This window comes from Phoca vitulina, unplaced genomic scaffold, assembly GCF_004348235.1.
Source record: "Phoca vitulina isolate PV1807 unplaced genomic scaffold, GSC_HSeal_1.0 scaffold58, whole genome shotgun sequence".
Classification (NCBI taxonomy): domain Eukaryota; kingdom Metazoa; phylum Chordata; class Mammalia; order Carnivora; family Phocidae; genus Phoca; species Phoca vitulina.
Window position 1 is genome coordinate 7,959,537 of NW_022589761.1, and position 26,133 is coordinate 7,985,669.

Sequence of the window (26,133 nt, forward strand, 5' to 3'; positions counted from 1 at the left end):
ATATGTAAAGCATTACACATATATCTGAATCCATCCTATCTATCTTCCAATAGAGATACGAGAAGGGCATTATGGTAAGCAGAATGGCCTCATAAAGATGTCCATGACCTGATCCCTGGAACCTGCAAATATGTTAAATTAAATGGCAAAAAGTTATGCAGATGTAGTTAAGGTTAGGGATTTTGAAATAGGGAGATTGTCTTGGATTATGGGTGGGGAGGGAAATGGAATCTTATTCCATGAATCCTTTAAATCAGAAAACTTTCTCCAGTTGCAATCAGAAGGAGGTGGCACAAGAGGAAGCAGAAGGGTAGCTGGCAAAAGGAGAAGTCGGAGAGATTCTAAGGGTAAGAAGGATTTGATGTGCCATTGCTCATTCTGAGATGTAGAGACCCATGCAAGGACTGGAGAAAGGTCGCTAGGAGCAAAGGACAACCTCCAGCTGAAAGCTAGCAAGGAAACAGAGACCTCAGTTCTACAATCTCATGAAACTGAATTTTATCAAAAACCTGAATGAGCTTGGAAGCAGATTCTTTCCAGGGCCTTTAAAGATGAACCTAGAGCCAACCGCTTGATTTTAGCTTTGTGAAACTCAGAGCAGAGAAACTAGTCAAGCCTACCTGGACTTCTGGCCTACAGAAATATGAGAAAGTAAATTTATGTTGTTCAAAGCAGCTAAGTTTATGGTAATTTGTTACAGCAGTGACAGAGAATTAATTCAGGCACTGACATTTTTTGAAAATGTACTTATGCAGTAAGTAATTTCCGTGTATTATCTCATTTAATACCAACAACCTTCTGAAGTAGTAGCTTGTTTTATTCCCATTCCGCAAAAGAAGTTAATTGGCATAACTACAGTTGTACAGCTAGTAACTAACAAAGCCAGGATTCCAACCCAGGAAGCATGACTGCAGAATGCATCCTTTGAACTACTGAGCTACACAACCTTCCTAGAGTCAATGGAGCTCACAGAATGTATATTAAGTGTGTTCAAGGTGAGGGCGCCTGGGTGGCTCAGTTGGTTAAGCAACTGCCTTCGGCTCAGGTCATGATCCTGGAGTCCCTGGATCGAGTCCCGCATCGGGCTCCCTGCTCAGCAGGGAGCCTGCTTCTCCCTCTGACCCTCCCCCCTCTCATGTGCTCTCTCTCTCTCATTCTCTCTGTCTCAAATAAATAAATAAAATCTTTAAAAAAAAAAAAAAGTGTGTTCAAGGTGAAACAGCATTTAATTAGCTCAAAAGTGAGCCTGGTTGGTCTAGTTTCAAAAATGCTAATTCCAAAAACAATCAACAAAAATTTTTGAGATTCTACTTTAGAACATGTATTTTGCTATTGACTGGGTATCCTATGTTCAAAAGTCGGCACTGTCTTCAAGGAACTTCAATTGTTAAAATTCGGTAATTGCTGTAATGGAGCACCCAAAACTGCATGGGACACCACAGAAGGCACCAGTAGGAAATGCTGGCACTTAACCCAGGAGTAGCATGAGGAGGTTGCCAGGCAGATGAAGCCTAGGGAAGATTTTTTTTTTTTAACTCCAGAGTTTTCATTAAGTTCAGCAGACATAAGATTATTCTGTCAAATTACTATAAAAGTTCCTAAATGCTTATTCTGAATTTCTGCATTTATCTGGCTGAGGACCTGGGCAAACAGCTCCCAAGCTCAGTCCCCAGAGTGCTCTGAGTACTGCCTTGGGGACTCCTATCGCTAGCTGAACAATTCCAAGCATTTTCTTAATCTAGCAACAGTTACTACCTCACTTCAATTTCCACCAGAGGTAAAGTTTAAACCCTTCAGAATCTTGTGTACAATTCTCAAGGACATGCATGGAAAGACCAAAAGGCTGGCCCCTGGAGAGAAGATTTTCTTTTTTTTTTTTTTAAATGAGATAAACATGTTTAAATGTCAGGAGGAAGAAACCATTAAGAAGAGAAAATACAGAAAGAAAAGACTGCTACACCAAGCTAATGTGAAGAGAAATGAGGGTTAGAACCCACGATCTCAAAGACTCTGTAAGATTTCCTCTGGTAATTTAAGACTAGGAGCTCTGACTGGGAAAATGGAAAATGCCTGGCACTTGTGTGTCTAAATCCTGGGCTAACACTCCATTCCACCAGGTTTGCAGTGAGAGGCATTTCACTTTAACCAGTCTTGGCCTCAGAAAGGAATGCTCTTCTTTTTCCCTACTAAAGCCTTTAAAAAATAAAGGGAAATAATGAAATTCAAAGGCATTATAATGAAAAACTGCAACATAAATTCAGGGTGCTATTATTTTTTTGAAGATTTTATTAATTTATTCGACAGAGAGAGACACAGCGAGAGAGGGAACACAAGCAGGGGGAGTGGGAGAGGGAGAAGTGAGCTTCCCACTGAGCAGGGAGCCCAATGTGGGGCTTGATGCGGGGCGGATCCCAGGACTCTGGGATCATGACCTGAGCCAAAGGCAGACGCCTAACAACTGAGCCACCCAGGCACCCCTCAGGGTGCTATTATTGTGTGAGAAGTGAAGGGGCATACTGACATTGAGGGAGCAGAGGACAGGCGCAAAGAGAAACTTCAGAATCAAATAGACTTACATTTACAATCCTACATTCTGCCACTTTGGTTTCCTTTTGCCCTTTAGACTTCTCAGCCTGAACAAAGTCTTACCTCACATACAGCCACATGTCTTAATGAGCTCAGTGGGACCATTCTTCAAGTGGGGAAACCTTATTACTAACATCAGACAACATCATAGACTTCCTGATTTCCTCTCCCTTCCCTCCTAGCTCACACACCTTTATCTTCCATAGAAGATAACATGCCCCTGTTCTAGAAGAGACAGACTCTAGTCACAGTTTTCCATAGAAAGAGTGTCACTGGCTCCAACATCATAATGGTTCAGAGTCCCCCAATACCCCCCTACACACACTTATGTCCAGTGATACAGCACCAACATTACCAAGAACCTGGAAATAACCACATGGATGTGCCAAGTACTGGGAGGCAGGGGGAATCTTGCTCTGTTATCCTGGAGCCGAGTCACTACAGTACATTGGGGTGGAGAGGGCTTAAAGATTGACCTTGTATGACAGAGTGGCTTTCCGAGTCCTAGCCATTTCACCTATTACATCAGATGACTAGACACACTACTGTGTTGGGGGTGGGAGAGGGTGCAGGGGAGGAGTTTGGCCTTTTTATATAAACACACATTGTTGTGTGTTTACACACACCAGCAACAGCTCTAAGGATTGTTGCTGCATTGTCTCCCATAAAGCCTTAAACCAGGGCTGCCAAATAAAATAGTTAAATTTGAACTCGATTCTCAGTTAAATTTGAATTTCAGGTAAACAATATTTGGGACATACTTACGCTTAAAAAAAAATGATCAGTTTTTTAAGTGAAATTCAAACTTAACTGGATGCCCTGCATTTTTGTTCACTGAATGTAGCAGCCCTCCTTAAAAGTACTATTGTAGCTTTCTCCGGCCACATAGCTAGAACGTGGTAGGGCCAGACAGTCACACTCCAGGCCCGTCCTTAGCTATTATGCTAATCACCGGACAGGCGAGTATGTGCGCGTGAGGCTTTATGACAGAGGCCCTGCGTCAGCGGCCCACGTGCACAGCTGGCTTTGTGTGCTTCTAAAGGGTCTCCCTGTGCCCTGTGTACGAGGGCAGCGCCCGAGCCCCACCAAGCCTGGAGAAGCCACAAAGCAAAACCTATTATAAAAACAACAGTGGTACGCAACAGATCAGTCAGTACCCAAATATTTCTGTGGCTTCTCTCTGCACCACTCCTCACAGAGGCAAATAGGTGGGCGGGGCGGCCACGGAAAGGCAAACCTGGAAGAGTTCGCCTGGGCCGCACGGCCGCTCTCCCCGCCTCTGCCTTCGGTGTAGACAACTGAGGAAACCGATGTCTGAGCGGGTTGGTCGGGAGCAGGCGCGCTGCCTGAGTGGAAGCCGTCGCTCCCTTCCGCGCCCGCCCAGCCCAACCCAGCCCTGCCCTCTAAGAAGGCCTCACCCCCGCCTTGCTGGGGCTAGGAAATGCCATTGCCAAGTCTTGGCGGGAAAGCACGCGAGACTCATTCACCACGCGTGCGTGCGGGCACGTGGGTGAACCTAGGAAGCGCGGCGAGCAGAGGCTAGGCATTCGGATGCGCGTGCGCGCGCTGGCGAGAGGCGGTGCCATCCCAGAGGCCCTGCCCCGCACCGGACCCCACTTTCCACCTCGGGAGCTCGAGTGGCTAATCTGCCTCCTCGGTGGAGCTCCACAGGCTACCTTCCTGGGTCGCGCAGGCGCTCTCTGCCTTCTTTCCCAACAGGATTCGCGGCTCTTCTCCGGTTCTGAGACGGACCCCCGAAGGGAGGGACTGGGAGAGCAGCGTGAAGGGGTGAGTAGTGCGGCATTTCCCTTGAGGCGGGAGACTTTGTCCCTCCAGGCTGGGGCCTGGAACAACACTCAGGACGGCAAGTGGCTTCTACTCCCAGTTTGGGCCACGGAGCGAGACTGTATTCCCCGGCGTTCATGGTGCAGCGCTCCCTAGGCCATACCTTTCTCCATCTCTGCAGGGCACGTGAGGGCTGCCCACAGGATTTTCCAGGATGCAGCCATATCCTGCAAACTGCAGTTTCCAGTATGATCTCTTGCAAGTTCCGTGAGTTTCGCCTTTGCCTTCAACTGCTGCCCCGGTTCTAGAAAAACTCCTGGAATATTTTATCAATATATCTTGCTTCCAGTTTCTTTTTTCTCGTTCTCTCTTGAACCCACTCTATTCAGACTTTATGCACCCATCACTCAACTAAAACTGCTATTGTCAAAGTTACCAATAATCTTCATTTTGCTAAATCTAATGGTTGACTTTCAATTCTTACTCTACTTGACCTATTAGCAGCGCTTGACACAATCGATCGCTACCACCACCTTGATACACTTTCTTAGTTTCTATGACATCCTGGTATCTTGGTTTTCCTCCTACCCAGTAGTCAGTCGTTCCTTCTCAGTTTCCTGTCCTGACCTTTTCGTGACCTCTTAATGTTAGAGCTCTTCAGGCTACAGCCCTTGTTCCTCTTCCTTATTCACACGCACTTCCTTGGTTATCTTATCCAGCCTTGTGGCTTTAGGTATCATGTATATACCAGTGATTGCCAGATTTATAATTCCAGCCCGAACCTGTCCCCTGAACTACAGACTCTTATATCTAATTGCCTACTAGATATCTTTACTTCAGTGCCTAATAGGAATCTCAATCTCATTTTGTCCAAAACTGAACTCATGAATTTCTCATCTTCCTCCTGGTATCAACTCCCCTGTTAATCTTCCTCAGCAAACTTGATGGTGCCTCCAGCTTTCTACCTGGTCAAGCCAAAAAACCTTGGAGTCATCCTTGACTCCTCTCTCACATTTATATCCAATCTATCAGCAAATCCTGATGGCTTTATCTCCAAATAGATCCAGATCTGCCAATACTTTTCACTTCTGCTTCTCCCTGTTTCAAACCCACTATCCTGTTCCCTCTGAATTACTGTATAACCTCCTCACCTATCTCCCTTCTTTGGTTCCTGCCCCCAACTTCTGACTCCCATCACCACAATTTATTCATACAGCCATCAGAGTATTGTGGTTTTTTTTAATGCAAGTTAGATTGTATCACTCCTCTGCTTAGAACCCAGCTATGGTTTCCATCTCATGCAGGGTAAAAGCCAAAGGCCTTAAAATGGCCCCAAAGCCATTATAAGATATAAGGAAAATCTATATGGTACCCTAGAGCTAGGAGAGCGTACCTAAACAAGGACAAACTTGGAAGGATGGTCTCTCTTCAAGGCTGCGGTTCAGACCTTACTGGAGAAGGTATAGTTCAGCTCACTGGGTAGCAAAAAATTTTGCTGGTTTTCCCAGGATGGAGCTGGTCTGCAATCTCTGGGCAAACAGAAATGAACGCTTTGTAATGCATACTTTCCACAGATGATCAGAAACCAGTAACATGGGTGTGCAGAGGAAGCAGAGGCTTGCTGGGAATCCTCCAAGCCACAGGCCAGTAGCACAGAACAAGATCCACAGTTTGGGGCACTGGTTTCCCCATTAGTGCAGGAAGTTAATTGGAAGAGCAAGCCAAGGCTGCAAGGTCACCAAGAGCCTGCATGTTCTGGGGGGCTGACTGGGGCAGAGCTCTTTTGGATGTCTTCACTTCTATACTGCTGACCCATTATATAGGAGCTGGTAACAGCAAGAGAGCCCCTTCCTCTAGTGTCCTTCCAGAGCCTTCCACTGAGAAAGCTTAATGTTGTGCTCACTGCAAAGGAGAGATGCTTAAAGGAATTCTGTCCATATGGCAGAGCATATATTGAAGGGTAAATTTGAAGCTGAGAGGCAGTCGATTGACAACATTGTCTCTCTAACAAGACAAGTACTTTAGCATGCTCTCATGTCCATTTGGGCTTCTCCCATCCTTGTCCTCTCCATCCATGTTGATATTGTCCAATGGATGTTCTCTTTATTTTATTTGACCTAGCCTATTAATGCAACAATAATAAATAATAATTACCAAAATATTTGGTGACCCTTTTCTTCCTTTTCTCTTATAGCATCTCCAGGATTTTTCTTATTTTTTTTAAAGATTTTATTTATTTATTTGAGAGACAGTGAGAGAGCACAAGCAGGGGGAGCGGCAGGCAGAGGGAGAGGGAGGAAGAGGGAGAGGGAGAAGCAGGCTCGGGGAACGTGGGGCTTGATCCCAGCACCCTGGGAACATGACCTGAGCTGAAGGCAGATGCTTAACTGACTGAGCCACCCAGGCGCCTCTCTTTTCTTATTTTTAATCCTTCTTCCAAAACTGTTTTCAAAGTAAGACTTTCTGTGACAAACTTTGTGAAGCCCTGTGTGCCTGAAGTTATTTTTTTTTTTTTAAGATTTTATTTATTTATTTGACAGAGAGAGAGAGACAGCGAGAGAGGGAACACAAGCAGGGGGAGTGGGAGAGGGAGAAGCAGGCTTCCTGCGGAGCAGGGAGCCCGACGCGGGGCTCGATCCCGGGACTCCGGAATCATGACCTGAGCCGAAGGCAGACGCTTAACTGACTGAGCCACCCAGGCGCCCCTGAAGTTATTTTTTTTATAAAGTCTTCATTGATTGCCAATTTGGCTATCAATTTGGGTATTAATTTATTTCCCATCAGTATTTTACTCTACAGTCTTCTTCCATCCAAGGGTTACTACAACGACATTTGATGTCAATCTGAACCTTATTCCTTTGTAGATAATTTGATCTTTGGAGTTTACTTTGACTTTCTTAAGTTTTACTATGTGTCTAGATTTGTGTTTTTATTCTATTTCACACTCTATAATCTTTTTCAATTAGGGTTTTTACATTTTTGGGGGGGTTCTTGGAAATTATCGTAATTATTTCTTCAAATATTTGTCTCCATTTTTATTTTTCTGTCCTAGAGCTCCTGTTATCTGGATGTGGGCATTTTTATTTCTGTCCTGTGTGTCTCATAGCCTTTATTTTATATTTTCTCTTTATACATTTCTGGCTGTTTCTTGGGGGAGCTCCTCAAGCTGTTCTTTCAACTTACTCATTTCTGAGCTATAACTATCCTACTGTCTCACCTATTTTGTTCTTTATTTCAGTTGCTCATTTTTAATACCTAAAATTTCCACTTGGTTCCTAAATTTATATTATTCTGTGTTTCATATTGCAGATATCTTCCCTGGATTACTTAAGAGTATTTATCTTGTATTTAAAATTCTCAGTTCTGCCTCAGGTGGTGTATGTTTTCCCATCATGCTCCCTCTTTCAAGGAATTTGTGTTCCTCAGGTATGTGGCTACTTTGGCCTGTGAGCTCATGTTCTCTTGGGGCAGTCATCCTTCCTATCTAGTAACATGTACTGAGAAAGGGCTGGAAACCAGGGCAGTTCTGGTGAGTGTGAGGAAAGGAGAGGGACGAGACCCAGCGTGGAGTGCCACAGGCCCCAAATAACCACTACTGATTCCTATTTGCTGCTAGTGTAGTAGGAAACTATGTGATTAGGGTTTCTCCTTTAAACCCTTAGGGAGAAGCAGCATTGGCGTATTGACATTTCTAGACTTTTTAAGCATACATTTACCTCATTTAATCTTCATAAGATGACCAGCTGTCCATCAAAATTCATTTTTCTCCTCTCATAGTATTGAACTGAGGCTAGGAAGCAACTGCCCAGCTAAGGCTGCTCAACCACTTGCATTTTGGTGAGGCCATTAACCATTCTTGCCAATGGAAGTAAACAGAAATGATAAATGTTGCTTTCTGGCCAACAGCTTTGCCTTCTTCACTTCCTGTTTCCTGCAGGCAGAGGACTCCAGGGCCCTAGCAAATGGTAGAACCACAAGATGGAAGAAGGCATGGTCCCTGACGCTGCATGGATGACCAGGGATATCTGCCATGTATGCAAAAGAGAAATAGCTTTACTTTCATTAAGCCGTTGAAATGTTAGTTTTATGTTAGTAGCTGGATGCAGATCTGCCCAGTACTTCTCACTTCTACTGCTTCTTTCTCCATGGTTCAAACCTACTATCCTCTTTCCTGTGAATTATTGTAGTAACCTCCTGATTGACCTCTCTGCTTCCATTCCCTAAATAATACAGGTAGATGTTATTAATATGCCCATTTTACAGATGCAGAAACTTGCCTTCGCTGGCAAAGCTAGGATTTGAATCCAAGCAATCTAATTCTAGACCCCCATACTGCTTTTTATTTATATTTTTTAAAGATTTATTTATTTTAGAGAGAGAGCATGAGAGAGCGAGTGGCGGGGGCAGAGGGAGAGAATCCTCAAGCAGACTCCCTGCTGAGCTCAGAGCCCACGTGGGGCTGGATCCCATAACCCTGAGATCCCGACCTGAGCCGAAACCAAGAATCAGACCCCTAACCGACTGAGCCACCCAGGCACCACCCTCCACACTGCTTTTTAAAGTACTACTAGACTAAAGTCTATTTCTTCCCAACTGCATTTTATTGAAGACTGCACAGGTTATCAGACACATGCTGATATCTTTACATTTTTAGCCTCCAAATCCCCCAATAACTGATTTACAGTGAGCATTTGGTCCAATCCCAAGAGATCACAGGGGATTGTGACTATTTTGTTTCTCTGTGTTTTGTGTTCTTTTATGAGATGGTCAGTCAGGTGCAGCCATCAGAGGAGACAGAGGAGAGGCTCAGGAAACCAGTTTACCATACTCACAGGTTCTAGAGACGGGAGGCAGGGCACACCACACAGGGCCACTTGAGAAACACACCAAGGTATTTAGGAGGCAGAAGACAGGAATGAGAGGAAGGCTTAGGCCACCGTCTTGGTTGGGGTTTCTGACGGAAAGGCAGGGCAGGGCAGGATGAACACTAAGATTAGCTACTTTGAATAATCTCAGCAGGTTTTGGACTTTAGGGGTGGTCCCTCATTGCCTGGCACCTGGCCCGGGGATGATTAAGCCAGAAGAATATTGCCTCCTCTTCTTTTGTTTACTCTCTCCATTTTTACCACATACCTATTTTTCAGCTGCATCAAGGTCTCCAATTATTGACCTTTCTCCCTATTTATCAGCCAGCCTCCTTCTCACTTCATTTCCTTCTCTATCCAGCCTAGATACCAGGAGCATTTGATTTATCCACTCCTTTGCCAGTATACTTAATCCTCATTGCTGCTTTTTCCCACTCAGTAAAACCTTCCACTGTAGATCAGTCCAGATGTGCACACTGACCAGGTGTTCACAGCTGCCCATTTTTTTAACCCTCTACCTTGACTTGACCAAACTTTAGTGGGGTTTCTCTTCTCCCTGACAGCTCCTGAAATTTAATTTGACCTCTTTTGAGCGAGCACTAAAATGCAGAACATCTCCCTTAACAGCTCTTCCTGAGAATCAGCTATCAGCTGAACACAGGAAGAAATAATTCCTGTCAGATGAACCTGATCGTGCTTTCTGCCCACCTCCTTACTTGCCAGTTTCCCCATAAAAGTCCCTGTCCGCCCTCCCTATAAAAAAAAAGAAAAAAAAAAGAAAAGCCTTTGTTCGATTTGATCACATTTACTGCTTTTGCACCCATGCTTCTGAGCGCTCCAGGAGAATATTGTGCATCCCTGGAGATTGGTGCCTTACAAACTCAAGTCTTTTCTCACTCCCTGCATGCTCCCAGCAAATAACTTTTTACTTCACTCAAGAAAGTGAATGTATTAGATGGGAGCTCTGACAAAGATTCTTTGCTTGACCAAACCTTGTCAGACTTCTGAACCTTCTCCTTGGCCCATCTGCACACTTTAAAATCCAGGTTTTTTTTAAAGATTTTGTTTATTTAGCTTAATGACTGGGCCACCCAGGCGCCCCTTTAAAATCCAGTTTTAGCAAGAACCCTGCTAAGTCAGTTTAGCAAAACCACCCCTCACCCTGGAAATATGATCACCCAACATATCTAATGTTCCTCATCCTACACCACCCACCAGGTGATGTTTGATTGCCCTGGCCTGCCTTTAGGAAGAATCCCATTAGGTCAATTGGGCCAGAATCCCTTCTTCCCCCTGATGTTTCCTCTTAGTAATTTCCTGTTCACTGACCCCCTGCCCTGCTCCTTGGCTATAAATTTGCACTTGGCCCTGTTGTACTCAAGCTGAGCCCAATCTGTCTCTCTTCCGCTGCAAAATTCCATCACAGTGGTCCCTATACCTATCAAGATAGTCTCCCCCTGCTTAATAATAAAATCGTGCTTTAACACGTGTTATTGAATATTTTTTTCTTAACTTCTTGTCACACCACAGTCTTACCTATCTTTTCTTATTCCTCTTATATGTTGGAAAGATACAACACTCCCTTTGTCTGAAACGAATTCTACCAGCTGAGCTCTGAATCCCATTGTTTTCTCAAGGACTCGCATATACCAGTATCTCCAGTATTCTGCTTTTTTTCCTATATCATTAAGACTACCATCTCCACTGACTTGGCCCTATCAACATATCAAACGTGTGCGGTTCTCCCATATTAAAGTCTCCCCATCCTACCTTCTGATGAGATGCTGCTTTATGCCCTCCCCCCATTTCACAGTCAGTCCTATTGAGTTTACATTATATTTTATTCTTATTATTCATTCACTCCTCAACCCACTGCTGTCTGGCTTCAGCCCTAGTCACTACACTGAATCTGCTTTGGTCAAGGTAACCACAACCTTCTTTTTTTTTTTTTTTTTTAAGATTTTATTTATTTATTTGACAGAGAGAGACACAGCGAGAGAGGGAACACAAGCAGGGGGAGTGGGAGAAGGAGAAGCAGGCTTTGCCGAGCAGGGAGCCCGATGTGGGGCTTGATCCCAGGACCCTGGGATCATGACCTGAGCCAAAGGCAGATGCTTAACAACTGAGCCACCCAGGCGCCCCCACCACAACCTTCTTATTGCTAAATGCAGTGAATCCCCTTCAGTCCTCTTCACACCTCTCTGTAGTAACAGACCCTGTTACTATCAGACCCTGACCACTATCTCCTTCAAACATTCGTCCTCCCGTGGCTACTCTGGTCCTACACTTTCTTGATTGTTCTTCTGCCTCTCTCTGGCTTTTCCCTCAAAGTCTCTGTCAAGAAAATAATGTTCCTTGAATATTGTCATGTTTCTGCATGTTTTGGTTTCTTGAGCAAAGGAGAATGACATGCTAGGGAATGTCTCCTTTTCTCCAGACCCGCATTCCAATGATGTTAGACCTAAGGCCATCTGCTTCTGTTCAAAGGGTAATAAGAATTCTCTCTCAGAGCCAAATGCTTGCATTATAAGGTAGGGACTCTCCTTTTCCCCCTCCTGAGAAGTTATTTACATTGGGAGGGATTTGTTTACTTTAGGGAGATGGGTTTCTTTCCCTCTCTTAGGAGGGAACGGTGGCAGATGGGTAGCATGTAGTCTGTATAAACTCAGATTCATAATTTTCACATTTCTCTGTTGTGATTCAAAAAAACTCTTTTACATGAGCAGGATCCGTCTGGTTCCCATCATGTCACCTGTAGGGTACTGGCCATGGGGAACTAATGGAGTTATTGTTATAAGTAACAATAATAATGTCTGGTCTCTGATCCAGAAACCTCATGTTTGCTTTCAGAATAATATAAACAAATGTAGACATTAAAAATTTGTCTGTCTCCTCTGGTTCTACCCATTCATTAAATGGTGGTGCTCTTTAGAGTTACAACCTATACTCTTTTCTCTTTCTAGTTTATGCTGCTTGGATAATCTCAGCCATTTCCAGAAGTTCAGTTACTATCTATATATTGATGACTTCCCAACTTCCATCTCCAGCCCAGGCTTTTCTTCTGAGTTTCAGACACAAATTTCCCACCATTCACTGGATATTTCCATTTTCTTGCTCCATAGAAACCTCAAACTCAGCATGTCTCATACTGAGCACCTTTTCTCTGCCTTTCTTTCATATCCACCTAAAAACTCCTACCTTTTTCAGGAAAAACAACATGTGTTCAAGTTACATGAGAAGAAAACCTGGTTGTCATATATGACCTATTACCTTCTTCTTTTTTTTAGAGAGAGAGCAAGTGAGTACACACGCATGAGCAGGGACGAGTGTGGGGATAAGGGCAGAGGGAGAAGGAGAGAGAGAAAATCTTAAGCAGGCTCCATGTGGAGCCCGATGTAGGGCTTGATCTCATGACCTGAGCCGAAATCAAGAGTCAGATGCTCAACGGACTGAGTCACCCAGGTGCCCCAGAATGTGTTTTTCATTTATTTACATCTTCTTTAATTTCCTTCAGTGATGTTTTATAGTTTTCACCATATAAGTTTTTCACCTCCTTGGTTCAGGTTAGTTTGTAAGTATTTCACTCTTTTTGGTGCTATTGTAAATTCAGTTATTTTTCTAATTTACTTTTCAGATTGTTCATTGTTAGTGTATAGAAATGCAACTGGTTTCTGTGTGTTGACTTTGTATCCTGATACTTTGCTGATTTCATTTACTAGATCTAACAGCTTATTTTGTATATGGTGTCTTTAGGATTTTCTACATATAAGATCACATCTGCAAACAGAGATAATTTTACTTCTTCCTTTTCAGTTTGGTTGCCTGACTGATCTAGATAGAACTTCCAGAACCATGTTGAATAGAAGTGGTGAAAGCAGTCATCCTTGCCTTGTTCCTAATCTTAGAGGGAAAGCTTTCAGCTTTCACCAGTGAGTATGAAGTTTGCTCTAAGTTTTTTACATATGGCTTTTATTATGTTGAGGTAGTTTCCTTCTATCTAGTTTTATGAACGTTCTTATTATGAAAGAGTGTTGAATTTTGTCAGATGCTTTTTTTGTATCAACTGAGGTAATCATGTGGGTTTTTTTCCTTCATTCTGTTAATGTGGTATTTTCATTGATTGAGTTTTGAATGTTGAACTAATCCTTGCATCCCAGGAATATATCTCATTTGGTCACAGTGTCTAATCCTTTTAATATGCTGCTGAATTCAATTTGCTAATAGTTTGTTGAGGATATTTACATCAGTGTTCATAAGGGATATCAGCCTGTAGTTTTTCTTTCTTGTAGTGTCTTTATCTGGCTTTGATATAGGGTAATGTTGGCCTCATAAATGAGTTAAGAAATGTTCCCCTTCAATTTTTTTGGAAAAGTTTGAGATAGATTATATTAGTTCGTCTTTAAATGTTTGGTAGAACATTTAGTAATTTGGTAATGTCCCCACTTTCATTTCTGATTTTAGTAATTTGAATCTTCTCTCTTTTTGGGGGGTGGGGGCTTGAACTCACAACCCTGAGATCAAGAGTTGGATGCATAACTGACCGAGCCACCAAGGTGCCCCTCCTCTCTTTTTCTTAGTCCATGTAGCTAAAGGTTTGTCAATTCTGTTGATCTTCGAAGAACCAACTTTTGGTTTCATTTATTTTTTCTGTTGTTTTCTATTTTCTGTTGCATTTATATCTGATCTAATATTTATTATTTTCTTCCTTCTGCTATCTTTGAGTTTAATTTGTTCTTCTTTTCCTAGTTCCTTAAATTGTAAAGTTAAGTTGTTGGCTTGATATCTTTCTTATTTTTAAATGTAAGAATTTACAAAATGGGGAGAGGAACAAGATGGTGGAGGAGTAGGAGACCTGGATTTCTTCTGGTCCCAGGAATTCAGCTGGATAGGGATCAAACCATTCTGAACACCTACGAACTCAACAGGAGATCGAAGAAAAGAATAGCACCAACTCTCTGAACAGAAAAGCGACCACTTTCTGGAAGGTAGGACATGTAGAGAAGTGAATCCGAGGCGATATTCGGGAGGATAGACGGCGGGGGAGGGGGCCTCCGTCGGCCGCTTCTGGCAAGTGATAGAGCCGCGGAGCACAAAATCGGAACTTTTAGAAGTCAGCTCTGCTGAGGGACGTCACTCCAGTGGCTAAGCAGGGAGTGGAACCCTCTCTGGGACAGTGTGGTCTCAGGACGCTTGGGGTCACAGAAACACCAGGGGTGCCTGAGTGCAGCAGAGCTCCCAGGTATTGGAGCGGGGAAGCCGACTGCAGAGACGCAGCCGAGGCACGGGCTCTCAGCTCGGGGTTACCATAAACCATGATCCGTGGCACAGTTGGGCCATTGCTCCTCCAGCAGGGACCCAACAAGCGGCAGATCTGGGGACTCCCCTTCCTTGCCCAGGAGGAGTGGCGCGGGAGCGCGCTGCAGGGATCTGCTGGGTTTGGAGACTCCACACGCGGTCGGGTGCCAGAGATAGAAACGCTCGGTCACAGACCAGGTGAGCACGGAGTGCGGCCGGAGACCGGGGAGACGGGAGTGATTGACTGCTTTTCTCTGAGGGCGCACTGAGGAGTGGGGCCTGGAGTTCTCGGCTCCTCCGGGGCGGAGATTGGGAGGCCGCCATTTTCACTCTCGTCCTCCAAAGCCCAACGGAAAGCTTGCAGGGAACAAAAGCTCCGGGGAGGGCGCCTGGGTGGCTCAGTTGGTTAAGCAACTGCCTTCGGCTCAGGTCATGATCCTGGAGTCCCTGGATCGAGTCCTGCATCGGGCTCCCTGCTCGGCGAGGAGCCTGCTTCTCCCTCTAACCCTCCCCCCTCTCACGTACTCTCTCTCTCTCTCTCATTCTCGCTCTCTCAAATAAATAAATAAATCTAAAAAGAAAAAAAAAAAAAAAAAGCTCCAGAGAGCAAACCCGAGCAGATTACTTAGCCCGGATGGGCAAGGGCGGGGCAATTCCGCCTCTGGCAAAGACATTTGGGAACCACGGCAACAGGCCCCTCCCCCAGAAGATCAGCGAGAACAGCCAGCCAAGACCAAGTTTACCGATCAATGAGAACAGCAGAACGCCAGCGCTAGGGGAATACTGCACATAGAATTCATGGCTTTTTTCCATGATTCTTTAGTCTTTCAAAGTTAGTTTTTTTTTAACTGTCTTTTTTTTTTTTAATTTTTCTTTTTCCCTTTTTCAACCAAATCTTATCAATCCCTTTTTTTAAAAAATCTTTTTTATTTTTCATTTTTAGAGTCATATTCTATCCCTTCATAGTAGTTACCCTTATTTTTGGTATATATATATAAGTTGTTCTCTCTTTAAGATTTTGGGATACAGTTTCTTCTAACAGATCAAAATATACCCTAAATCTCTAGTGTATGGCTTTGTTCTAGTCTCCTGCCTGATCACATTCTCTCCCCTTTTTTTTTTAAATCCTCTTCTTTCTTTTTTCAGCCAACTTATCAATTCCTTTTATAAAATCTTTTATAATTTTCATCTTTACACTCATATTCCATCCCTTCATTGTATTAACCCTTATTTTTGTACATATATAAGTTTTTCTTTCTTTAAAATTTTGGGAGGCACTTTCTTCTAACAGACCAAAATACACCCAAAATCTAGTGTGTGGCACTGATCTATGCACCATCCTGATCATATTTGATCATATTCTGTTTTCTTTGTTTTGTTTTGTGTTTGTCTGTTTGTTTCTATCTTTTCTTTTTCTTTTTTCTTTTTTCTTTCTTTCCTTTTCTTTCCACCTGGTTTCAGGTCTTTTCTGATTTGTTTAGTGTATATTTTTGGGGGACATTGTTACCCTGTTAGCATTTTGTTCTCTCATTCATCTCTTCTCCTCTGGACAAAATGACAAGACGGAAAAAATCACCTCAACAAAAAGAACAAGAGGCAGTACCAACTGCCAGGGACCTAATCAATATGGACATTAGTAAGATGTCGGAACTAGAGTTTAGAATGATGATTTTAAAGATACTAGCTGAGCTTGAAAAAAAGCATGGAAGTTATTAGAGAAACCCTTTCTGGAGAAATAAAAGAACTAAAATCTAACCAAGTTGAAATCAAAAAGGCTATTAATGAGGTGCAATAAAAAATGGAGGCTCTAACTGCTAGGATAAATGAGGCAGAAGAGAGAATTCGTGATATAGAAGACCAAATAATGGAAAATAAAGAAGCTGAGAAAAAGAGAAATAAACAACTACTGGATCACGAGGGCAGAATTCAAGAGATAAGTGATACCATAAGATGAAACAGCATTAGAATAATTGGGATCCCAGAAGAAGAAGAAAGAGAGAGGGGGGCAGAAGGTATACTGGAGCAAATTATAGCAGAGAACTTCCCTAATTTGGGGAAGGAAACAGGCATTAAAATCCAGGAGGCACAGAGAACCCCTCCCAAAATCAATAAAAATAGGTCAACACCCCGACATCTAATAGTAAAACTTACGAGTCTCAGAGACAAAGAGAAAATCCTGAAAGCAGCTTGGGAGAAGAGATCTGTAACCTACAATGGTAGATACATTAGATTGGCAACAGACCTATCCACAGAGACCTGGCAGGCCAGAAAGGACTGGCATGATATATTCAGAGCACTAAATGAGAAAAATATGCAGCCAAGAATACTATATCCAGCTAGGCTGTCATTGAAAGTAGGAGAGATAAAAAGCTTCCAGGAAAAACAAAAACTGAAGGAATTTGCATACACGAAACCAGCCCTACAAGAAATATTGAAAGGGGTCCTCTAAACAAAGAGAGAGCCTAAAAGTAACATAGACCAGAAAGGAACAGAGACAATATACAGTAACAGTCACCTTACAGGCAATACAATGGCACTAAATTCATATCTTTCAGTAGTTACCCTGAATGTAAATGGGCTAAATGCCCCAATCAAAAGACACAGACTATCAGATTGGATTAAAAAAACAAGACCCATCGATATGCTGTCTGCAAGAGACTCATTTTAGACCCAAAGACACCCCCAGATTGAAAGTGAGGGGGTGGAAAACCATTTACCATGCTAATGGACACCAAAAGAAAGCTGGGGTGGCAATCCTTATATCAGACAAATTAGACTTTAAACCAAAGACTGTAATAAGAGATGAGGAAGGACACTACATCCTACTTAAAGGGTCTATCCAACAAGAAGATCTACCAATTGTAAATATCTATGCCCCTAACATGGGAGCAGCCAATTATATAAGGCAATTAATAACAAAAGCAAAGAAACACATTGACAACAATACAATAATAGTGGGGGACTTTAACACCCCCCTCACTGAAATGGACAGATCATCTAAGCAAAAGATCAACAAGGAAATAAAGACTTTAAATGACACACTGGACCAAATGGACTTCACAGATATATTCAGAACATTCCATCCCAAAGCAACAGAATACACATTCTTCTCTAGTGCCCATGGAACATTCTCCAGAATAGATCACATCCTAGGTCACAATCAGGTCTCAACCGGTACCAAAAGATTGGGATCATTCCCTGCCTATTTTCAGACCACAATGCTTTGAAACTAGAATTCAATCACAAGGGGAAAGTTGGAAAGAACTCAAATACATGGAGGCTAAAGAGCATCCTACTAAAGAATGAGTGGGTCCACCAGGAAATTAAAGAAGAATTAAAAAATTCATGGAAACAAATGAAAATGAAAACACAACTGTTCAAAATCTTTGGGATGCAGCAAAGGCAGTCCTAAGAGGAAAGTATATAGCAATACAAGCCTTTCTCAAGAAACAAGAAAGGTCTCAAGTACACAACCTAACCCTACACCTAAAGGAGCTGGAGAGAGAACAGCAAATAAAGCCTAAACCCAGCAGGAGAAGAGAAATAATAAAGATCAGAGCAGAAATCAATGAAATAGAAACCAAAAGAACAGTAGAACAGATCAACGAAACTAGGAGCTGGTTCTTTAAGAGAATTAACAAGATTGATAAACCCCTGGCCAGACTTATCAAAAAGAAAAGAGAAAGGACCCAAATAAATAAAATCATGAATGAAAGAGGAGAGATCACAACCAACACCAAAGAAATACAAACAATTATAAGAACGTATTATGAGCAACTATGTGCCAGCAAATTAGATAATCTGGAAGAAATGGATGCATTCCTAGAGATGTATCAACTACCAAAACTGAACCAGGAAGAAATAGAAAACCTGAACAGACCTATAACCATTAAGGAAATTGAAGTAGTCATCAAAAATCTCCAAACAAACAAAAGCCCAGGGCCAGATGGCTTCCCAGGGGAATTCTACCAAACATTTAAAGAAGAATTAATACCTATTCTTCTGAAACTGTTCCAAAAAATAGAAATGGAAGGAAAACTTCCAAACTCATTTATGAGGCCGCCATTACCTTGATCCCCAAACCAGACAAAGACCCCATCAAAAAGGAGAATTACAGACCCATATCCTTGATGAACATGGATGCAAAAATTCTCACCAAAATACTAGCCAATAGGCTCCAACAGTACATTAAAAGGATTATTCACCACTACCAAGTGGGATTTATGCCTGGGCTGCAAGGTTGGTTCAACATCCGCAAATCAAACAATGTGATACACTAAATTAATAAAAGAAAGAACAAGAACCATATGATCCTCTCAATCAATGTAGAAAAACCATTTGACAAAGTACAGCATCCTTTCTTGATCAAAACTCTTCAGAGTATAGGGATAGAGGGTACATACCTCAATATCATAAAAGCCATCTATGAAAAACCCACAGCGAATATCATTCTCAATGGGGAAAAACTGAGAGCTTTCCCCCTAAGGTCAGGAACACGGCAGGGATGTCCACTATCACCACTGCTATTCAACGTAGCATTAGAAGTCCTAGCCACAGCAATCAGACAACAAAAAGAAATAAAAGGCATCCAAATTGGCAAAGAAGTCAAACTCTCACTCTTTGCAGATGATATGATACTTTATATGGAAAACCCCAAAGACTCCACCCCAAAACTGCTAGAACTCATACAGGAATTCAGTCAAGTGGCAGGATATAAAATCAATGCACAGAAATCAGTGGCATTCCTATACACCAACAACAAGACAGAAGAAAGAGAAATTAAGGAGTCGATCCCATTTATAATTGCACCCAAAACCATAAGATACCTAGGAATAAATCTAACCAAAGAGGCAAAGAATCTGTACTCAGAAAACTATAGAATACTCATGAAATTGAGGAAGACACAAAGAAATGGAAAAATGTTCCATGCTCATGGATTGGAAGAACAAATATTGTGAAAATGGGGCACCTGGGTGGCTCAGATGGTTGAGTGTCTACCTTCGGCTCGGGTCATGATCTCCAGGTCCTGGGATCGAGCCCCACATCGGGCTCCCTGCTCCGTGGGGAGTCTGCTTCTTCCTCTCTCTCTGCCTTTCCACCTGCCTGTGCTCTCTCTGTCTCTCTCTCTCTCTCTCTCAAATAAATAAGAAAATCTTAAAAAAAAAAATTGTGAAAATGCCTATGCTACCTAGAGCAATCTACACATATAATGCCATCCCTATCAAAATACCATCAACTTTTTTCAAAGAAATGAAACAAATAATCCTAAAATTTGTATGGAACCAGAAAAGACCCCGAATAGCCAGAGGAATGTTGAAAAAGAAAAGCAAAGCTGGCAGCATCACAATTCTGGACTTCAAGCTCTATTACAAAGCTGTAATCATCAAGACAGTATGGTACTGGCACAAAAACTGACACATGGAACAGAATAGAGAGCCCAGGAATGGACTCTCAACTCTATGGTCAACTAATCTTTGACAAAGCAGGAAAGAATGTCCAATGGAAAAAGACAGTCTCTTCAACAAATGGTGTTGGGAAAATTGGACAGCCACATGCAGAAGAATGAAACTGGACCATTTCCTTACACCACACACAAAAATAGACTCCAAATGGTTGAAAGACCTAAATGTGAGACAGGAGTCCATCAAAATCCTAAAGGAAAACACAGGTAGCAACCTCTTCGACCTCAGCCGCAGCAACTTTTTCCTAGAAACGTGGCCAAAGGCAAGGGAAGCAAGGGCAAAAATGAACTATTGGGACTTCATCAAGATAAAAATCTTTTGCACAGCAAAGGAAACAGTCAACAAAACCAAAAGACAACCGACAGAATGGGAGAAGATATTTGCAAATGACATATCAGATAAAGGGCTAGTATCCAAAATCTATAAAGAACTTATGAAACTCAACACCCAAAGGACAAATGATCCAATCAAGAAATGGGCAGAAGACATGAACAGACATTTTTCCAAAGAAGACATCCAAATGGCCAGCAGACACAAGAAAAAGAGCTAAACATCGATCGGCATCAGGGAAATCCATATCAAAACCTCAATGAGATATCACCTCACACCAGTCAGAATGGCTAAAATTAACAAGTCAGGAAATGACAGATGTTGGTGGGGATGCTCTCCTACACTGTTGGTGGGAATGCAAGCTGGTGCAGCCACTCTGGAAAACAGTATGGAGGTTCCTCAAAAAGTTTAAAATAGAGCTACCATCCAGCAATTGCACTGCTGGGTATTTACCCCAAAGATACAAATGTAGGGATCCGAAGGGGTACATGCACCCTGATGTTTATAGCAGCAATGTCCGCAATAGCCAAACTGTGGAAAGAGCCAAGATGTCCACCGACAGATGAATGGATAAAGAAGATGTGGTATTTATATACAATCGAATATTATGCAGCCATCAAAAGGAATGAAATCTTGCCATTTGCAACGACGTGGATGGAACTGGAGGGTATTATGGTGAGTGAAATAAGTCAATCAGAGAAAGACATGTATCATATGACCTCACTGATATGAGGAATTCTTAGTCTCAGGAAACAAACTGAGGGTTGCTGGAGTGGTGGGGGTTGGGAGGGATGGGGCAGCTGGGTGATAGACGTTGGGGAGGGTATGTGCTATGGTGAGCACTGTGAATTGTGTAAGACTGATGAATCACAGATCTGTACCTCTGAAACAAACAATACATTATATGTTAAAAAAAGAAGAAGAAGAAGAAGATAGCAGGAGGGGAAGAATGCAGGGGGGGAAATTGGAGGGGGAGATGAACCATGAGAGACTATGGACTCTGAAAAACAAACTGAGGTTCTAGAGGGGAGGGGGGGATGGGTTAGCCTGGTGGGGTATTAAAGAGGGTACGTTCTGCATGGAGCACTGGGTGTTATACACAAATCATGGAACACTACATAAAAAAAAAATTCATGTGAGCTCCAATTTTAGAGGATTATTATGGATTATTATGATATAACATTTCAAGATAATAAAGACACTAATTTTTTATATTTAAAAAATAAATGAATTTAAAAAATTAAAAAAAATAAATGTAAGAATTTACAGCTATAAATCTCCCCTTTAGTACCACTTTAACTGCATCTCATAAGTTTTTGTTTTCATTCAACTTCATTTCATTCAGCTAATTAATTTTCCCCTGTCGTTTCTTCTTTGATCCATTGGTTGTTTAAAAGTGTTTTCATTTCCCAGTTTGGTGAATTTTCAGTTTTCTTTCTGTCACTGATTTCTAACTTCATTCTACTGTGGTTGGAGAAGATACTCTATATGACATCTGTCTTTTAAAATCTATTGAGACTTAATTTGTGGCCTAACATATGGTCTATCTTGGAAAATGTTCCATTTTTCACTGGAGAAGAATGTGTGTGCTGTTGTTGGGGAGAGTGTTCTGTATATATCTGTTAGATTAGTTGGTCTCTTGTATTAAGTCCTCTGTTTCCTTACTTACCTCCTGTCTGGTGGTTTATCCATTATCGTGAGTGGGATATTGAAGTCTCCAACTATTGTAGAACTCTCTGTCTCTCCCTTCAGCTCTGTCACTTTTTGCTTTATATATTTTAATGGGCTGTTATTAGGTGCATAAATGTTTATAATTGCTGTATCTTCTTAGTGTATTAAAGCTTTTATTAATACATATAATGTCCTTTATCTCTCTCTTTCTTAAAGATTTTATTTATTTATTTATTTGACAGAGAGAGACACAGCGAGAGAGGGAACAACAAGCAGGGGGAGTGGGAGAGGGAGAAGCAGGCTTCCCACAGAGCCGGGAACCTGATGCGGGGCTCGATCCCGGGACCCTGGGATCATGACCTGAGCCAAAGGCAGATGCTTAACGACTGAGCCACCTAGGCGCCCCTGTCCTTTATCTCTTGTAAGCATTTTTTATTTAAAGTATATTTTGTCAAAAAAATAAAAAATAAAAAATAAAGTATATTTTGTCTGGGGTGCCTGGGTGGCTCAGTCATTAGGCGTCTGCTTTCGGCTCAGGTCGTGATCCCGGGGTCCTGGGATCGAGCCCCGCATTGGGCTCCCTGCTCCGCGGGAACCCTGCTTCTCCCTCTCCCACTCCCCCTGCTTGTGTTCCCTCTCTCACTGTGTCTCTCTCTGTCAAATAAATAAAATCTTTAAATAAAATAAAGTATATTTTGTCTGATATTTTTTTTTTTAAAGATTTTTTATTTATTTATTTGAGACAGAGAGAATGAGAGAGAGAGAGCACATGAGAGGGGGGAGGGTCAGAGGGAGAAGCAGGCTCCTTGCTGAGCAGGGAGCCCGATGCGGGACTCGATCCAGGGACTCCAGGATCATGACCTGAGCCGAAGGCAGTCGCTTAACCAACTGAGCCACCCAGGCGCCCTATATTTTGTCTGATATTAATATAGCCACCCTTGCTCTTTTGATTACTCTTTGCATGGAATAGAATATCTTTTCCCATCCTTTCCCCTTCGGTCTATTTGTGTGTTTGGATCCAAAGCAAGTTTCTTGTAGACGGCATACAGTTAGATCATTTTTTTTTTTTAATCTGTTCTGCCAATCTCTGTGTTTTGATTGCTTTTAAGATTCTCTCTTTGTCTTTTAAAAGTTTGATTACAGTGTGTCTTGGTGTGAGTCTCTTCAAATTCATTTTACTTGGAGTTCATTGAACTTCTTGGACGTTTATATTCCTGTCTTTCATCAAATTTGGGAAGTTTTCAGCCATTATTTCTTCAGATACTTTCTTTTTTGAGAGTTCATTTCTCTTTTCTCTAGCACTGGATTATGTTTGTCCACTTCATGGTGTCCCACAGGACCCATGGGTTCTGTTCACTTTTCTTCAATTTTCTCTATTTCTCTTCCTCAGACTCAATAATTTCCTTCATCCTATCTTCAAGTTTGCTGATTCTTTTCTTCTGCCTGCTCAAATCCGCCATTCAATCCCTCTAGTGAATTTTGTGTGTGTGTGTGAATTTTTTACTTCAGTTATTATACTTTGCAGCATTTCTTTTTAGGTTTTCTATCTCTTTGTTGATATTTCCATTTGCTCATGTTATTTTTTTACTTTCTCCACATCATTGTTTAGTTCTGTGAGCTTCTTTAAAAGTTACATTAAAGTTTTTGTCTAATACATGTGTACTCAGGTATTTTGTGGGGACAGGTTCTGTTGATTGTTTTTTTTCCGTTTGAATGGGCCATACTCTTCTGTTCTTTGTATGCCTTGTATTTTTTTGCTGGAGACTGGACATTTTAATCTAATAATATGATTACTGTAAATGAAATTCTTCACCTTCCCCCGGGTTTGCTGGATTTATTATTGTCATAGGTTGTCTCTGTCCTGAGGCTGACCCTAAACCTAAGGTCTTCAAATGTCTTTTTTGAGCCCTTCCCTGGCATGTATGGGCACTTTCTGATTCTCTCCATATATGCTGTTGTTTTTGAATGTCCTACCATTAAATGGCTGGCTCCCAAAGGAAAAAATAGAAAAATGAAGTGGGGAAATAAACAGCTCTGTCCCTTTAAATCCCCCTGGAAGTTCCTTCAGTCAGAAGGGAAGGGCTTATAACAATGGAGGAGGTATATTGTTGAAATGATTGCCCACCTCTTTGTCCACACCTCTGTGATCAGAAGCAGCAATCAGAGGTGAGAGCACAGATCCCTGATATTTGAAGGGCAGGGTCCTTTTTGCCTGTCCTGGCTCCTGCAATTTGTGTGCAAGCTGCTCCAAGAACACATGCACACCTGCCTGCCACTGGGCTGGGGTTGGGGGCTGGGTCGCTGCTACTGCACTAAGAGCTGAAATTGACCCAAATTAACTACAGTTAACCATCTAAGTATTCCTCTGGAAGTTGCAAGCCTCAGTAGACTCCAGAGTTCCAACATAGTTCTATCAGACAGATTCAGCCAGTGCAATTGTTTTCTACATGGGGAAACAAGGAGTATGTTGGGCAAAATGGGGTAGATGGCATAGGGGAGGGAATGACACTTCTCTGAGTATACTTTTTGTGTACTGTTGGCTTCTGAAAGCCTGCTAATATACATACTCAAGCAAAAATAAATTAGTAAGAATTGGAAGGTATGAAATCCTATAATTGACAGCAAACTCGTGGAAATGAAACTAATTCTATTTCAAACAAATAACATAACCCTGAAGGAAACAAAGGAAAGAATGGAAGGATGAACTAGTCCAAGTATCTTATGTACATAGCATTTGACAAATACTCTCAGTCTTGGGCAGGGTAAGGTATGTATGAGAAAAGAATTGCAAACAAATTCTGAATTCTTTTTAATAGGTTTATTTATTGTAGTGGTATGGGCAAAGCAATTCTGAAGCTTTTAATTTTTTTAAAGGTTTTTATTTATTTGAGAGAGTGAGAGAGCCAGCAAGAGAGAGCATGAGTGGGGGGAGGGGCAGAGGGAGAAGCAGGCTCCCTATGTGGGGCTCAAACCCAGGACCCTGGGATCATGACCTGAACCGAAGGCAGCCACTTAACCGACTAAGCCAACGAGGCGCCCCGAAACTATTTTTTTAAGATTTATTTATTCTAGAGAAAGAGCACGAGTGGGAGGGACAGAGGGAGATGGAGAGAGAGTCGCAAGCAGACTCCACACTGAGTGGGGAACATGATGTGGGGCTCGATCTCATGACCCTGAAATCACAACCTGAGCCAAAACCAAAAGTTGGACGCTTAACTAACTGTGCCACCCAGGCACCCCTGAAACTTATTTTAAATGCACCATAGACTTGAGTAAAAGTGAATGTGTTTATGGTGTTAGGAGTCAGGGTACTGACTGTAGAAGAAAAGACATACTAATACGAAATAAGGACAGGCAACAATGACCCCTCTGGAGATGGATTGAAATTGAAGGTATTGGTGTGAACTCATGGTCTCTAAAATATATTTATGTAGATAAACATGTTTATGTGCACATGCATAAATGTTTATGTGTATGCATATATGTGTATTTATACATACACATATTTCCTAGCTGTGTCTGCTGAAGGGGCCACAAAACAAAGTAACCCCAGTAGCAATGAGTACACTTAGTGCCCAGATCTTAATTGTTTCCTAGGGCTGCCATAAAATATTGCCACAAACCAGGTGGCTTAAAACAACAGAGATTTATACTCTCACAGTTCAGGATGCCAGATGTCCAAAATCAAAAAAGGGTCAGCAGGGTTGGTCCTTCTGGAAGTTCTGAAGGAGAATCTGTTTGTTGGGAACATCATCAAAAAGATGTGACAGCTGATTGACCCACGAAGTGGACCCAGGCACTTGGAGGCTCCTCACCCTCTCCTCTACCCTTGGAATGGAGGTTCCGTTTGCCTTTCCCACAGGCTCCCAGTGGCTGCTCCAAGGACAGAGATAAGGATGTGGTGCTGAAAACACTGCATGGTATATACGACTGAGCTTAGTTAGGGCCTCTATAAACTTTTAAGATTTGGTGGGCGGGATCCATTCATCTTGCTGCTGTTAAGACAAGCCTCATATGCAAGTTCATTTTGCCTATTAAAACTGCCACCTACCAACCTGGAGTGCCTTCCCTCTTTCTTCTCTCTCTCCCTGCTCTCAGTGGACAGGGACCAGTTTCAGATTGTACCCAGGAAGCTCCCA